The 15,670-nt window shown below is 47.0% G+C and overlaps 1 protein-coding gene across 1 annotated transcript in view; it reads right to left on the bottom strand.

Moving 5' to 3' along the window:
- The window catches only part of LOC147707391 (1-acyl-sn-glycerol-3-phosphate acyltransferase epsilon-like), a 396,055-nt gene that overhangs the window by 225,507 nt on the left and 154,878 nt on the right, over positions 1-15,670 (bottom strand). The window lies entirely within an intron of this gene.

Here is a 15,670-nt window from a genome sequence, read left to right as displayed (position 1 = left end):
GTCCAACGGAGTCAAGTCTCAAGTGCAACGTCAGTGGCGAAAATAATGCCGGGATCACTGTAGTTTCAGTTCTAGGTAGGTGATGATGGAGCAGTGTAGGTGTATTTTGTACATCACCCCCCCACCCCCCCACAACTGTCTCTTGAGGCCTGTCCTTGTTTAGAATGCCATAGCCTTGTGGCAGTAGGGTGTCAATTATGGGTTGAGTGGCTGAGTTAAACCAAGTCTCTGTGAGACATGGAATATTACAATCTGCTATGGAGGAGCATATAGTAAGTACTGAGTAAGTGGGTGTCATGCACACGCTCTGGCTGTGTTTGGAGATGGAGTGTGGGGACTCGTCTAGACTGGAGGAGTGGTAATTTATCCTGAGGTAAAAGTACCAAAGTTACAAGTTAATAGGTGACATGTGAGGAGCAGTTTGAAGGCTGCAGGCGTCAGCATGATGTTGGGGAGGTTTTGAGAACGTGTTAGATCTTGTAATGAATTCATTTGGTTCTTCAGGGAGGTAAAGACAGTTGTAAATATGTGAAGGTTAACAACATTTGGTTTACTCATAATTTTGATATTACTGAAAATGAGGTTGTACAGATCCCATGGCTGATTTGCACAGCCCAATATTTGAAGTTTTCCTCTGCAGTTTATGGTAGTACTTTTTATGTCTTTAGAAAAAAAGGTCCAAAAGGGGTCATCCAGGTAATCACATAGTTCAAGAAGTACAGTTCATACGTTTTGTTACAGAAACAGACTTTCTGTTATTTTGACGTACATTGAGCCCTGTCAAACAGGTCTCAGTGCCAGTTCTCGGACCCTTAAAAGGTATAGGTCTGATTGATTCATCCACAATTGATATAAGTGTACTTACTTATAAGTCCCTAGTACATAGAACCAGAGATATCCAGAGCCTGCAAATTAAAGTGTCTCTCATGGACTGCAGCACTTATTGTGCCACCACGAGTGACAAAACAAATCATGACTCCCAGCGTGCTATTGCTGGATGGTAGAGACGTTTTTCTACTGCTACCTCAATTTGCCATTTAGAGCAATGGCAAAGCCCAAACCTTTCTTTTTAATATTTATAAGACACCTCAGTCACCTAAACCAGGCCTTTTGAGCCCGAAGGGAAGAGTGCATGATATTAAAGCGGTATGCAGGAGCTGTTATGTGCTATTCTGTTGGGACACTCAACTCATTAAAGATTTAGGGGTGGAGTTAAATCTTGGCTGATAGATTACTCCATCACAACAGTGACAGATATCCCATCCGCCCAATTATAAATTACATAGGATATAATGGGATTTGTATTTCGGCAGAGGGGATGTCTGTCACTCTTCTGATGGAGCAACCCGTCCGCCAACATCTACATTAGGCCCTTAATCTAGGTTTTCTATAAAGTGGGTTTTGGCAGACTACTCTTGCTCTATAAATTTAAGTACTGATTGGAACTAGTATTTTTTTTAGTCTAATGAATGTTTATTGAATATTTTATTGCTTTGCCACTATAGTCAAATAAACGCATATATTTTTAATATACATGTTCTTGCAATTCTGTTATATACGTGTGACGGTACATTGCTAGATGTGAAGGTACACTGCCCGATTTATTTTTACTCTATTCTCTTTGTATAAAGGAAACACGTTCTAGCTTTCTCCAAGCTGCCTATTGAGTTTCCAGTCCTTGCTACCAAGAAGCAGCAGGATCCAATTTTCAAAAGAAGTATATATATCAGATGCCAGAATCACATATACAGCTTTAAGCACGCCTGTATCTCTGCATCAAAAGAGGTTCGGAAACCCAGGGTTTCCAACATTTCTTAATGCATTAACAGTTTGACTGAATTTGTGTCAGTAGTCAGAAAGTGCTTCCAATAAAGCATTCACACCATACTCAAACCAGGTAGTTAAGCTTAAGTGTTACTCCTAAAAGAGTTATTATGGGGACTCTGTATAACTCGCTTTACAGCTGAATCATTTTACAGTGTATTCAGGAGGTATTTTATGGGAACCATGTGATCCATACAACTGCCTATGACAGCCATGCCCTTTTAAGTATTATCCCCCACTAGGAGTTAAACGACGTTGCTAGGTTTATAGATGTTGTTAAAGTCTTTCAGACTACTCACTCACTCCCAGCGTTCCAGCAGCTCCTTTGCTTTAATTTTGGAAGTTCCAAAATAGATATGACCTTTCCTCAGGAAGGAGCAGCTGGGAGGCGGGAGCGGGGCGTCCAATGGGCGGGGGTACAGAAAAAAAGGGGGCGGTGCCACGAGGGAGCAGCGGCGGGAAGCGGGGGTCGGGGAGGGGTGTGGGCACACCAGAGGGCAGGGGTACAGAAAATAAACGCGGGAAAAAGTAAAACAGTAACTAGTAAAACGCTAAAGAGTACAAACACAAAATCACAAGTCAAGTCCCAAGTGGGCAATAGCAGGAAAAAGGACCAGATGGCGGCCGGGAGACAGAGTCCAGGGGCGAACCTGCGGCGCTGAGTTGAGAGGCGCGCTCGCAGCTGTGGAGCCGTGGGGGGTGTCCTGGGTCTGGGTATATGGAGAGTAAAAGAACTGCTGGTGCTTAGGGAGTAGTCTTAGCATCTGTAATTTATAGTTTCAAGTCCTACCCTGAGCCGGAGACCTGATCTTAATCCTCCCACCCCCAGAATTGTGGTTTGGCCCTGGTTTGCTAGAATTGCCTATAGAACATAGATAGAAGCCAGGGAGCATGTTCAACAGAAGCCAGTTCCTATGTTCACTCAAAGGCTTCGAAGCCAGTAAATACTACATTGGGCCATGTCTCCTCCTTATTCTAATATGGACTCAACTTCCCAGTCAGGATACCCACCTATCAAAGTGGGGGGAGAAGTAATGTGAAAGGAATCATGGTCCTGCTGAGTTCTCCAGACAAGAAACAGTGGATGGAATGGCAAATTGGATTCTAATTTTAAACATACTGCAGAGAATCCTACAAACATAGGCAAGAATTAAGGATATGACCTGGGTATAGTTAGGAACTTGGGGGATAAAGACACTCAATCGCCCATCTTGTATATAGGATTGAGTAGTCTGTAGGTAGCTGCAAAATGTTCATAGGCTCTCTTATCTTTAGCCAGATATTGCATTACTACTTGGTAAATGGATCTGATCTTGGACACTAGCTGGACAGACAGAACTCCTAATTCTATGTCAGGACCCAGAAGCGAGGATAATGCTTTTCTCTCTTTTCTGTATTAGCACCCGCAGCTCTATTAACATTATCAAACTACCTTTCCGGTCAACCATCGGGAAATTGATGCAGAACCCATAACCAATCATAGTCTGTGAAACAACACAATAGGCCTTCATCAGTCTTCTTGCCCCCTCTTTCTTCGCTGTTTCAGCAGTCATCGGTTAAGTGTTCCGTTTTCTCAACATTTATATTTTTATTTCAATGGTATTAACCTTACATTGGTACTGTATCACGTTCAGATTTGCCCAACTCCTGATATCTGTGCTCCTCACGCAGCGCCAAGGAAGTGACAGTCCCTGCCGAGTCGCAACCGCACTGGATGCCTGAGGCAACTAGAGGGCACTCAAATCCTTATTGGTACCATAGAGATACATTGCTGACTACGCGGTCGGCGCAAACTCCAATTTCCCAATCTGAGTCGAGCAACAGCTGGAACAACCTTGACCTTCCTGTACCTACCTGGAAGCCAGGTGCAGTGTGCTTGGGGTCTGTACAATACCAATTGTGTAAGTCTGAGTGTTACAGACACCATTAATGGGACAATATTCTTGACATTTCTCTTCCACCTCTACTCCCCACACATTGCTGACTACGCGGTCGGCGCAAACTCCAATTTCCCAATCTGAGTCGAGCAACAGCTGGAACAACCTTGACCTTCCTGTACCTACCTGGAAGCCAGGTGCAGTGTGCTTGGGGTCTGTACAATACCAATTGTGTAAGTCTGAGTGTTACAGACACCATTAATGGGACAATATTCTTGACATTTCTCTTCCACCTCTACTCCCCACGATGTGTCCGTATGAATAACAAGCTACTCTGTACTTAATGCAGGGAAAGGCCCAGAAAGAAATACCCCAGAGATTACAAGGGTTGCGATTTGCTCCAGGCATAGACCCTCTAATTTTGATTTGAAGATGAATTTGCAAGAAGTGAGATATGGTATATTCCTGGTTCTCGCAGATGAGGACTTGCCTGCAGATAAGAGACACAGTGAACACACATTCTTGGAATTTTACTGGAAAGGAGGGTAGGCACATAAAAAGTGCCAAATCAGTGCAGAATAATGTAAAGCCAGATGTGGTGTAATCACGCATTATCTAATATAGGCTTTCTAGTACAGCTGAAAAAGCGATCACACATGTGATTTAAAAAAATGGTGCAGCAGGGTATTCTAAAATAAATTTTGGGAGAGCCAATGTAACTCACCTATAGTGGGTTTAAAAACGCCTAAACGGAAATGAGAATAGTTCAAGAGTTAAGAAAAATTAATGAGATCATAGTGTTAAGTGGTTCCATGGTATCGAATCCAGCTGTAATTTTGGTTCAAATTCCAGCAGTAGCAGATTAGTTCACAGTGACTGATTTGTGTCCTGTATTTTTCTCTAATCCTCTAAATAATAGCCAGTAGGTATCTTTTTGTGTTCAGATTTAAAGATAAGATACTGGTTTGACAAAGAAGTGTTATATGGGCATACAGAGCCTTTCTATTACCAAGAGCTTAAAACAGATTCAGAATCTTTGCAATTTTCTTGCGGGTCAGTTTTGAAGCATTACATTGATTGTTGAAAACAGAAAAAGGCCTGCAAGTTGTACACCATTGCATTACTGAATCATTTGGCTTTTAATGTGCATACGGTTTCTCCCACAAAGTTGCAGTATTGTTAGGCAGAAGTTACTTCTCAGGGACAAAAAAGGTGTCCAAGGATCGTATCACTGTGTTTCTGAGAACAAATCCTTCAACAACACAGAGAGAAGTGAGGCTGTTTCTAGGAATGGTTGGCTACTATTGCCAGTGAATGCCCAACTTTTCTTTGATTGCAAAACCATTACAGAGATTGACTCTTAGTGACATTATAGATCCCTTACCTTGGAATAATAAACGTATGAAAGCCTTCCTGGATATAAGACGTGCTTTGAGGTTGGTCACCACTTTAAGAATGCTTGGTGATAAAAAGGAGTTTTATTTGTTCTGTCATGAAAAAGAAGGGTGCTCACTTTTTGTTCTTGCACAATAGCATGGCAATGCAAAGAGACTGTTTGCTTATTTTTCTGGACCTCTAGATCCAGGTGCTGCTGCAATACCTGGATGTATGAAATTCATACCAGCGACAGCCACTGCCATTGAGCAGATTTAATCAACTGTTAGGAGTCCCATGTCGGGTCCAACGGGTTAGTGCCTCATTCAGTAGAAACACTTAACACGCATAAGAACCCAGCATATAACAAACAGTAGATTGGCTAAATATGAGCAATTGACATTGATGTGGGTGGCCATGTCGAGTTTGCTGTAGATGATGATCCTGAGGTTCTTGGCGTGGATGATGGGGGTGGGTGTCGGTCGTAGCATTATTGGTCATCAGGTGGAGTCTCAAATGATGTGCTCTTCCTGATGACCACGATTTCGGTCTTGTCAATGTTTAGCTTTAGACAGTTGGTCTACATCCAGTGGGCGATTTCAGTCATGCAGGTATTGAATTAGACCCGTGTACTGGGCGTCTTGACTGTTACTGAGTCAATGACTTGTGTGTCATCGGCGTAGGAGAGGAACTGATATAATGATAGTGGAAGATGCTGTCTAGAGGAATCATGTATGCGTTGAAGAGGGTCGGGCTCAGGGAAGACCGTTGCGGAACTCCGCAGATGATGACACAGGTGTCCGAGGTTTATGGTGCCAGCTTCCAGTCAAGAAGAAGCAGATATGATGCTGTGTAGGCATTGGATGGGGTGAGAAACTGTGCCAAATGCTGCAGAGAAGTCCTGACAGAGGAGTGCTGACATATCTCCTCTATACAGTCAATCGCATGTCATACATGGCAGCAATGAGGGCATTTTCCATGCTGTGGTTGGGTCTGAAACCAGACCAAATGGTGTCAAGTAGTTGATGGGCATTGAGGTATCGAGTGAGGTGTCTGTTGATGACTTTCTCTAAGACCTTGGCAGGAAATGGTAGCAGGGAGATTGGCCTGTAGATGGCAAGCGCTCAAGGGTTGCCATCAACAATGGGAAGACAGCTGCGAGTTTCAAAGCATCTGGGAAGGTAGCGGAAGAGATGGCAGCATTCAGAATTGGTGGGAGCATGGTGCTGATGGGTTTCAGTCCTCTAGGGTAGGCATGGTGAGGCAAGGGTCCAATGGCAACCAGAGTGGTAGGACTTCATGGTGATGGCGGTTCTGCGGTGATCACCGGCCATGCGGTTAGCATTAGTTCTTTTCTCAAGATCGGGAGGAGTTTGGCATGGTCTCTATGGTTCCGTTGCAGGCTGAAGTTAATGTAAATGGCAGTGATTTTGCTTCCGAAGAATTAAGAGAGATTGTTGCAGAGGTCATGCAATGGGGTAATCAAGCAAAGGAAACTCAAGCAAACCAAGTAGTTGAAACTCTAGCAGATCAAGGAAATGAAGATGGAAGCTTGATTCAAGCTAGAGAGAGAGAGAGAGAGAGAGAGAGAGAGAGAGAGAGAGAGAGAGAGAGAGAGAGAGAGAGAGAGAGAGAGAGAGAGAGAGAGAGAGAGAGAGAGAGAGAGAGAGAGAGAGAGAGAGGCGCAAAGCGGTGGAAGGCAGATCGGTGGAAAGCAGATAAGAGAAAAGTGATGCAAAATCAGCTAAAGTAGTGAACTAAAGTGCTGATACAGAATCTAAGCAGAGCTCTGGAGAATCATCATCTGAAACATTTGCAACAGGTAGTGCAACAAGAACACCAACATAAGAGAGTGTGCCAAATAAGTAGAATTGAGCTACTTAATGAGTGTATCTGACAAAAATCGAATTAGAGGAGACAAAGATTTGAGAGATCATGATGTTTATTTGAAAATCCCAAAGAGCCGTTGTGAAGTGCAATGTCAAATTATGATCAATGCTAAATAAGTTTCCTGATGAAGAAGTAATTAGTTAATCTCAACTTTTGAATAATGCAAAAACAACAGTTGATGGAAAGAATGCAGAACAATGTCATAAATTCCCCCCATTACAGAGACCCAGGCCGAAATCCATCGTTTTTTTGCTCACCATGCCATTCTAGTTTGAACCCAGCCATATGCAAATCAGCCTTGACCCTGTGCCTCATGGGAACAGTCCAGCCCTAACTGCCAAGCCAGGTCCTCCCTGGACTGGAAACAAGCATCCTAGGACCGGTTTCAGGTTTTCAGCCCTCATCAGCCAGGATAGCTTCATTCCAGTGGCATGGAGAGTACTGGACTCATGTCTGAGCATACCCGTCTCACTCGGGGTGACAAATGCAAAAACAAGTTTTGTTTGCTTTGTTCGTCCTAAGTTGGCAGAGCATGCCCAGACGTGGGTCCCTTGCTCACTTTGCCACTGGATTCAAGCTAGCCTCGCTGATGACGGATGATTAGCCAGAAACCGGTCCCAGGAGGCCTGTTTCCGGTTCAGGGAAGACATGGCTTGGCAGTTCGGGCTGGACTGTTCCCATGAGGCACAGGGTCAGACTGATTTGCATATGGCCATGTCTGAACTGGGGTGGTGGAGTGAGCTAAAGAATGATGATGGATTAAACCCAGATCATTTGACTGGGGTTGAGTGTTTTGATTTGCTGCAACGCTCCGTCAATCATCCACTTTGGTATCGCTGAACTTTTGAATGACTGAAGTCTTTAGCTTTAGAATAGAGGTTTTGTGGTTTTCCTTTTTGAAGACTAACTATAGATTACATGGATTATGGATTACTTTTTGAACAGTCATTTTTGCAGTTTGAAGATTAATTTAGTTGAAAGGACAGGGATCAAAAGGATTGAAGAAAATGTCTTCAAGAGGACTTGCATGGCTTTACAAATATTTTTAATAATTCTTATTTTGGCTGTACTTATTGGTGTGTTAGTGTATACATATCCTCCTGGTTGGCATCTGTCAAACAATACTAACAGTTAATGTTTAGGAATACTACTAAAATCATGGGTTAGAACAGTGGTGTGACTTGTATGCAATTACCTTTAAACTATAGTCTGTTCTGTTCTGTATACTATTTCATATGATATTGGCCTGTAATGCAACTGAATTATTTAGAAGAAGCTAACAGACTAAGATGTTTTAATAGAGCATTTATGTATGCGAAGACGACTTAAAACATTTGCTGTTTTTTAGATGTTTTTAAAGTTTCATAGTACTAACAATGGGAGCAATAACATACGGAATGTGCTGCATAGACTGACTTAAGCTGAGCGTGAATTTATTAGAGAATATAGGAGGAAAAGATCAAGAGATAAACTGAGAAGTTCAGAAGAAATTACATAATTGATTATAGGGAAGAGACTAAGATTACAAATTCACAAATTCATCCCAGTCTTAGAATGTGGAAAGAAAAAGAAGGGTGCATGTGTCTGGTGTGAATGAAACTTCGTATGAAGAACTAGTTATGGAAGGTAACAGTGTATGCGTTCATAATTACAATCTAGATGGGGTCTATATGTTAGGTAGTGTTAACCTTATATTTAAAAGCATTTATCTCATTTGCAACAAGACAGCTTATTTTACCGTTCCGAAAGGATGGACAGGATTATGTTTTTAAGCTTTACTGTTCTCTAAAATCTATCATGTGAATAGTTTAAGAGTGATGTGCATAATGAGAGTGAAAAAAAAAAAGAAACTATAGGTCAACAAGTATTAGATGTGTTTGGTGTTTTGATTCCTCCTATAAGTGTTGCTTTGAATGACGCAAACAAGATTAGAAATTGTCAACTTTGGTACAGCAATTAGGAGATAACACAACAGGAGCTTTAGCGAAGATTAATTAAGAAATATTTGTGATTACATCTAGGACGATTCAGAACAGAATTGCTTTAGATATGCTTTGTGTAAAGAGAGGTGTCTGACATGTTATAAAACCTCAGTGTTGCATGTGTAGTCCAGATAATAGTGAGTGTATTAACAGATATAATGACTGCCTTACTTTAAGAAATTGATTTATTAGTTGAGAGAGGTGTGGCCAACCCTTGGCAGGGTGAACCACAAAACTCATTAAATAAACCTGGGGTTAATCCTCTGGTAGCTTGGCAAAAAAGTAGCTAGGCTTAGCTTAGAGGCAATGTGTCCAGCATTTATGAAACACTCAAACAGAAATAATGTGTGTTGGAATTAGGTAGCCTGGCCTAGGGCAAGACTAACATTTAGAGGCACAGTGTAAAGGTTGCAGACCACCCAAAAGTAACTTCACGCAATAGCACTCAAAAAGAAAAACACTACACCAAAATTATATGAAAATACGTGCTGCTTTATATAAAAATAATGTGCTCTGTGTTGTCAAGTATCAGTAACTCACATATAAATAATTCAAATCAGTTTAGATCACTTTCAGGGTTAGCAATTACACGTTTTAAATCATTGGCAGATAATCACTTTTTCTACATTACTAGCTGTCACTGTACTTCTGGATTCTGATCACGCTTTTTCCTTGGAATAACTGTACCTCAGAATCAATTAAGCCAGATATGCCCTGCTAGAATCTTGGGAGAAAGAATCTACTACACAGTATAAGCACAAATACGTTTCAATTCTAGACCACATTAACAATCAGCTTTTGTAGTAAAGACAATTCACTTTAGACACCACTGGCAGATATCTCTTACACTTCTGATAGCTCAGTTAGGCATTTACTATACTCAGCTCACTTTGTATAATTCCTCAGATCAGTATTACTCTTCAGTTTGGCAAGAATAACCCCTTTTATTAGATCAGGGTAACCTTTCCCTTTAATTAAATAGCATTTCAATTCACTTTCTTATCTGGTGAAAGGAAGGAGTGAAGACCCATGGATGCCAGCTCACAACAGTACCTGGTCAGTGATCCCCCATAGACGCTGTACTCTCAGAGTCAGAGTCTCAATTCCTACAGTTGCTTCTATGCAGACAATCTCCCAGGTAACCACCTCCTTACTTGTCTCTGTCGATGTTGCCTCAAGGGGAAGGCTGATCAAGCGCAAGGGGCTGGGGGAAGGAAGGCTGACGAGGCTCTCACGCCCCACAAGACTTCCCAGCACAAGCCTGCTCCTCCGCGCTGCTCCCGCTCAGGAAACCACGAAGGCAGAAGCCTCAAAGCCCCCAGACCTCTTCCGGCCTTGCAACTCTCCCTCCCTGCCCGAGCCGGCTCCTCAGCGCGGCGCTCGAACAGGAGGGACCAGGCCGATCACCCGGCCAGCTGAAAACCCCTCCGGCGCTTCTCCTCAGCGCCGATCTCCTCAGATGCTGCTCTAGCGGACATGCGCGGAAGCGCTCTTGTCGAAGACGCGTCTCGCCGGTCCCGCTCCAGGGAGAGACGCTACACGCCTGGGCCTGCTCACTTCCTTGCCCCTCCTTCCGGGGATAGCTATCTCCGAGGGGCATGCGCGATGGCGCTCTCACTTCCCTCAGCTTGGTCGCTACCGGCAACGCATCCACAGCGCGGTAGGTGCCCCCGGGGTCCCGCTCACGAAGGGAAGCCTCGCAAGGCTTCTAAGGCTCAGTGGATCCTGCGGGGGCGCTGCCACGGAGCGCGAACAGTGCCCCAGGGGTCCTGCTCTCAGATGAAGTCACTGACCCTGTTCCTCAGCTCCCACTTTCTACCAAACGGATGGGGATGCCTGCCACACGTCACAGGACCAGTTTGGGGGTAAGGGAATCTGGTAACTGTTCAATGGAAGTTCTTCCTTTCCACACAAAAGTGAGGAGGGGGGGTTAACAACGGGGAGGCTCCTTCAGACTGAATCCACAGAGCTCTTCCTCAGCACTAATCCCCTATCCCTCCTTACTGGGCAGACTAGGGGCACAGGGGAACTCTCAGCTCAGCTCCCAGTACTGCTAAAATTAACCCCTTAATCCACCTGCCCAGGATCAGCAGGATGAGCTAACTTGGCTAGGACAACAGGACCAAGGAGGGGGCAAACCTTGACAGAGGGCTACTCTTGTAGAGGGAACCACCCTTCAGAATCCTACCCCCACTAGACCTCAGCCTTCACTCTAGCTGCTCCTCACTGACAGACAAAATGGCTGCCCCGCATTCCGCCTTATATAGGCTGCCCTTCAGTGGTCCAGAATGGACCAGAAGGTTCTGGAATGCCCTATGTTAGGCTATGGCCAGGTTCTGTTGGTGACAGTTGGGGCAGTTGGTGGCCACCATTTTAGGTGGTGCCAACTTTCCTGTCAGAACAGGCCTCTGGGCCTGAGGTAAAAGATTATGAGGGGGGAAGAAAACACCTATCCCCCTGACCAACACCTACAAAAAGTCAGTAGACACAAAAATTAACAAGGGTATGAGGGGCAAAAAGGGGACAAAATAAATAAAAATTAGGAGGGACTTCGCCAAAAAGCCAGACAGGTCTAACACGCGTCCCCCCCAGCTGAAAGTGGGGAGAACTACCCAACCCCTTGGGAGTCCTCATCACTAAGGCGGAAATACCTGGAGAGACCGTCTGCATTGGCGTGGTCCACTCCAGGCCGATGTTCCACCCGGAAGTCCATTCCCTGTAGGGAGATGGACCACCTCAACAGCTTGGGATTTTCCCCCTTCATTTGCATCAGCCAACGAAGGGGTCGGTGGTCAGTCTGAACCAGGAAGTGCGAGCCAAAGAGGTATGGCCGCAACTTCTTCAGAGCCCACACCACCGCAAAAGCTTCCCTCTCAATGGCACTCCACTTCTGTTCCCGGGGAAGCAGTCTCCTGGATAAGAAGACCACAGGTTGATCCAGGCCCTCTTCATTGAGTTGCGATAACACTGCCCCAATGCCATGTTCTGATGCATCCGTTTGGACAATGAACTCCTTGGAGAAGTCTGGGGCCCTCAGGACCGGTGCCGCACACATTGCCTGTTTCAACTTGTCAAAGGCTTGCTGACAAGCCTTTGTCCAAACTACCCGTCGAGGTTGTTTCTTGGAGGTGAGCTCTGTGAGGGGCGCTACAATAGTGCCATACCCCTTCACAAAGCGACGGTAGTATCCTGTGAGGCCCAGGAAAGCTCGGACCTCAGTCTGTGTCTTGGGGGGTTCCCAGGCCATGATTGCCTCAATCTTCGCCTGCAGGGGCTGCACAGTCCCCCTACCCACCAAGTGTCCAAGGTACACAACCGACCCCTGCCCAATCTGGCATTTGCTGGCTTTGATGGTCAATCCAGCTTGTCTCAGGGCCTGGAGAACGGCCTGCAAATGCTGCAGATGGTCCTCCCAACTGCTACTGAAGACAGCAATGTCATCCAAGTAAGCAGCAGAGAAACTCTCCATTCCAGAGAGGACCTGGTTCACCAGCCGCTGAAATGTGGCAGGGGCGTTCTTGAGCCCAAAGGGCATCACACAGAACTGGTAGTGTCCCTCAGGCGTGGAGAAGGCTGACCTTTCCCTTGCTCCATCTGTCAAGGAGATCTGCCAGTACCCTGAAGTGAGGTCAAAGGTACTCAGATATTGGGCAGCTCCTAGCCGGTCAATCAATTCATCCGCCCTAGGGATCGGATGAGCATCAGTCCTTGTCACTGAATTCAGTCCTCGGTAATCCACACAGAACCTCAGTTCAGGTGTGGTGCCTGGTGGTGCGGCTTTTGGCACGAGCACCACCGGACTGGACCAAGGGCTGTTGGAAGGTTCAATTACTCCCAGCTCTAGCATCTTGGCAACTTCTCCATGTATGCTAGCCTTCACCTTGTCAGACAGCCGGTAGGTCTTGGACTTCACTGGTGGGCTGTCTCCTGTGTCCACATCATGGGTACACAGGTGGGTCCTTCCCGGGACAAGGGAGAACAACGAAGAGTACTGCTCCAGTATCTGGCGGCAGTCCTCCCGTTGCTCAGGAGTGAGAGTAGGAGAGAGATTCACTCCCTCCACTGACCCATCCTTCTCTTGGGATGAAAAGAGATCTGGGAGAGGTTCGCTTTCCGCTTCCTCTCCCCCGTCAGTCACCATCATCAGCATGACTTCGGGCCTCTCATGGTGGGGCTTGAGTCTGTTGGCGTGTAGCACCCGTAGGGGCTGTCGAGGGGTCTTAAGGTCCACCAGGTATGTGGCCTTACCCTTCTTTTCCAACACCTCAAAGGGGCCTGTCCAGCGATCCTGGAGGGCGCTAAGCTCTCCAGGCTCCATCACCCACACTTTCTGTCCAGGCTCCAGTTCCACCGGGTGAGCGTTGTGGTCGTACCACTCCTTCATGACTGCCTGGCTGGCCTCCAAGTTGTCAGAAGCTTGCTTCCACAACTTCGCCATTTGGCTCCTGAAGGCCAGCATATAGCTCACCACATCCTGGGGGGGTTTCCTGGGAGATTTCTCCCAACCATCCTTCACCAGGCTGAGAGGACCGCGTACAGGGTGCCCATACAGAAGCTCAAAGGGGCTGAAGCCCACTCCCTTCTGGGGCACTTCCCTGTAGGAAAAGAGTAAACAGGGCAGGAGGACATCCCATTTCCTCCGCAGGCTCTCGGGCAGACTTCTGATCATGCCCTTCAAGGTCTTATTGAACCTCTCAACCAGTCCATTTGACTGGGGGTGATAGGGAGTGGTGAACCGGTAGGTCACTCCACACTCCTTCCACATTGCCCGCATGTAAGCTGACAGGAAGTTGGTCCCCCTGTCGGACACAACTTCCTTGGGAAATCCCACTCGGGTAAAGATTCCCATTAGGGCTCTTGCCACTACAGGTGCAGTGACTGTCCTCAGAGGTATTGCCTCTGGGTACCGTGTGGCATGATCCACCAGTACCAGGATAAACCTTTGACCAGCTGCTGTTGGTGGATCCAAAGGCCCTACAATGTCGATGCCCACCCTCTCAAAGGGGGTGCTAACGACTGGAAGTGGTTCCAGGGGAGCTTTTAGCTTCACCCCTGTTTTCCCACTGGCCTGGCAGGTTACACATGTCCTACAGTATGTGTTGGACGCCGCTTTCATCTGAGGCCAGTAAAAGTGGAGAACAAGCCGTGCAAAGGTCTTGTCCTGGCCTAAGTGTCCTGCCAGGGGTATGGCATGAGCCAGTTCCAAAAGAAAGGCTCGGTACTGTTGCGGGACTACCAAGGCCCTCGATGAACCAGGCGAGGGTACCTTGGGTTCACTGTAGAGGAGTCCATCCTCCCAGTAAATATGGTAATGTCCCGTAACATCACCTGCTGCTTGGGCTTCAGCCTGTCGCCTCAGTCCCTCAAGGGTGGGGCACTCCCTCTGCCCCTTACAGAATTCCTCTCTGGTAGGACCTCCCTCCACATGCCACTCCGCAGGGATGGGCAAATCCTCCAGAGAGTCTACTTCCCCCTCCACGGACTCCTGGTCCACCACCACAGGTGGCCGATCTGTCTCATGGGGTGTGGAAGCCGGAGCAGGCTTTCTCTGTCTCCGGGTCTGTCCCTTCTTAGCAGCGGGTTGGGCCATTGTTCCAGGCTCCAACCCAGGCGAACTCCCTCTCCGGGCAGTCGCAGACCGTGTGCTGACACAGGCCCAGTCAGGTGTACCCAGCATCGCAGAATGCGTCCGGTATTCCACCTCTCTCCAAGTATTGTGTTCCATGTCATTCCCCAACAGACAATCGACTGGCACGGCAGGGCTTACGGCAACTCGAAGTGAACCTGCAACCCCCTCCCACTCAAAGGGAACCTCAGCCACTGGATAGTGGCCCATTCTGCCGTCAGCCATCGCGGCGGGGTGGAGTACATTAGGAACAACCTGCTCTGGGGACACCAGCTGACTTCTCACCATAGTCATGCTGGCTCCTGTATCCCTCAGAGCCTCCCCTCTCTGGCCATTGATGGTAACCCGTTGCCCATACTTTGTAGTATTTGGGGGCACCTGGATCTTTGGCACCATCTCCCGCTCTCCCAGGGACACTAAGGTGACACCCGCCCACTCACCCCCCTTATCTAAGGGCAACTCCTCCCCGAGCGCTACACTAGCTACTCCCGGTGACTTTCCTCCGGTGGGAGGGGGTGGTCTCTTTGGGCATCTGACATCTCCCTTACAATGTCCAACGCCACCGCATTCAAAACAGTGGAGAACCCTGGGCTGCTGGCTCTGGCCAGGATGAGGGTTCCGGGGCGGGTTTGCCCTAGGGGTGAAACCTGCTCCCTTCCCTTGGAAGTTATTTTGGGGACCTTTAGAGAACTCTTTCTTTTTCTCCCCCCCCTCCTTCTTCTGGGGGGCGCCCTGTCCGGCTTTTTGAGATTCCCCTCCAGTCCCCTTGGTGGACACCCGGGTACTTGTCCAGATGTCCGCCTCCTCTGCAAGCTTCCGGGGATTGGTCAGCTTGCTGTCTACCAGGTGTTGGCGCAGCTCGGGAAAACATTTCTCGAGGAGGTGTTCTCTCAAAAACAGATCGTACAGCCCCTCATAATCTTTTACCTCACTGCCCTTGACCCAACCCTCTAAAGCCTTTCTGGCGTAATCAAGGAAGTCCACCCAGTTCTGAGTTCCCATCTTGTGGCTCCCCCTAAACTTCTGTCGGTACCTTTCTGGGGTGAGCCCGAACTTCCTCAATAACGCCAGCTTCATGGTGGGGTAGTTTGTCTGTT

Source organism: Lissotriton vulgaris, chromosome 6 (genome assembly GCF_964263255.1).
Source record: "Lissotriton vulgaris chromosome 6, aLisVul1.2, whole genome shotgun sequence".
NCBI lineage: Eukaryota > Metazoa > Chordata > Amphibia > Caudata > Salamandridae > Lissotriton > Lissotriton vulgaris.
Note: the sequence above shows the minus strand (reverse complement) of the source record. Positions and strands in the feature narration are given on the sequence as shown.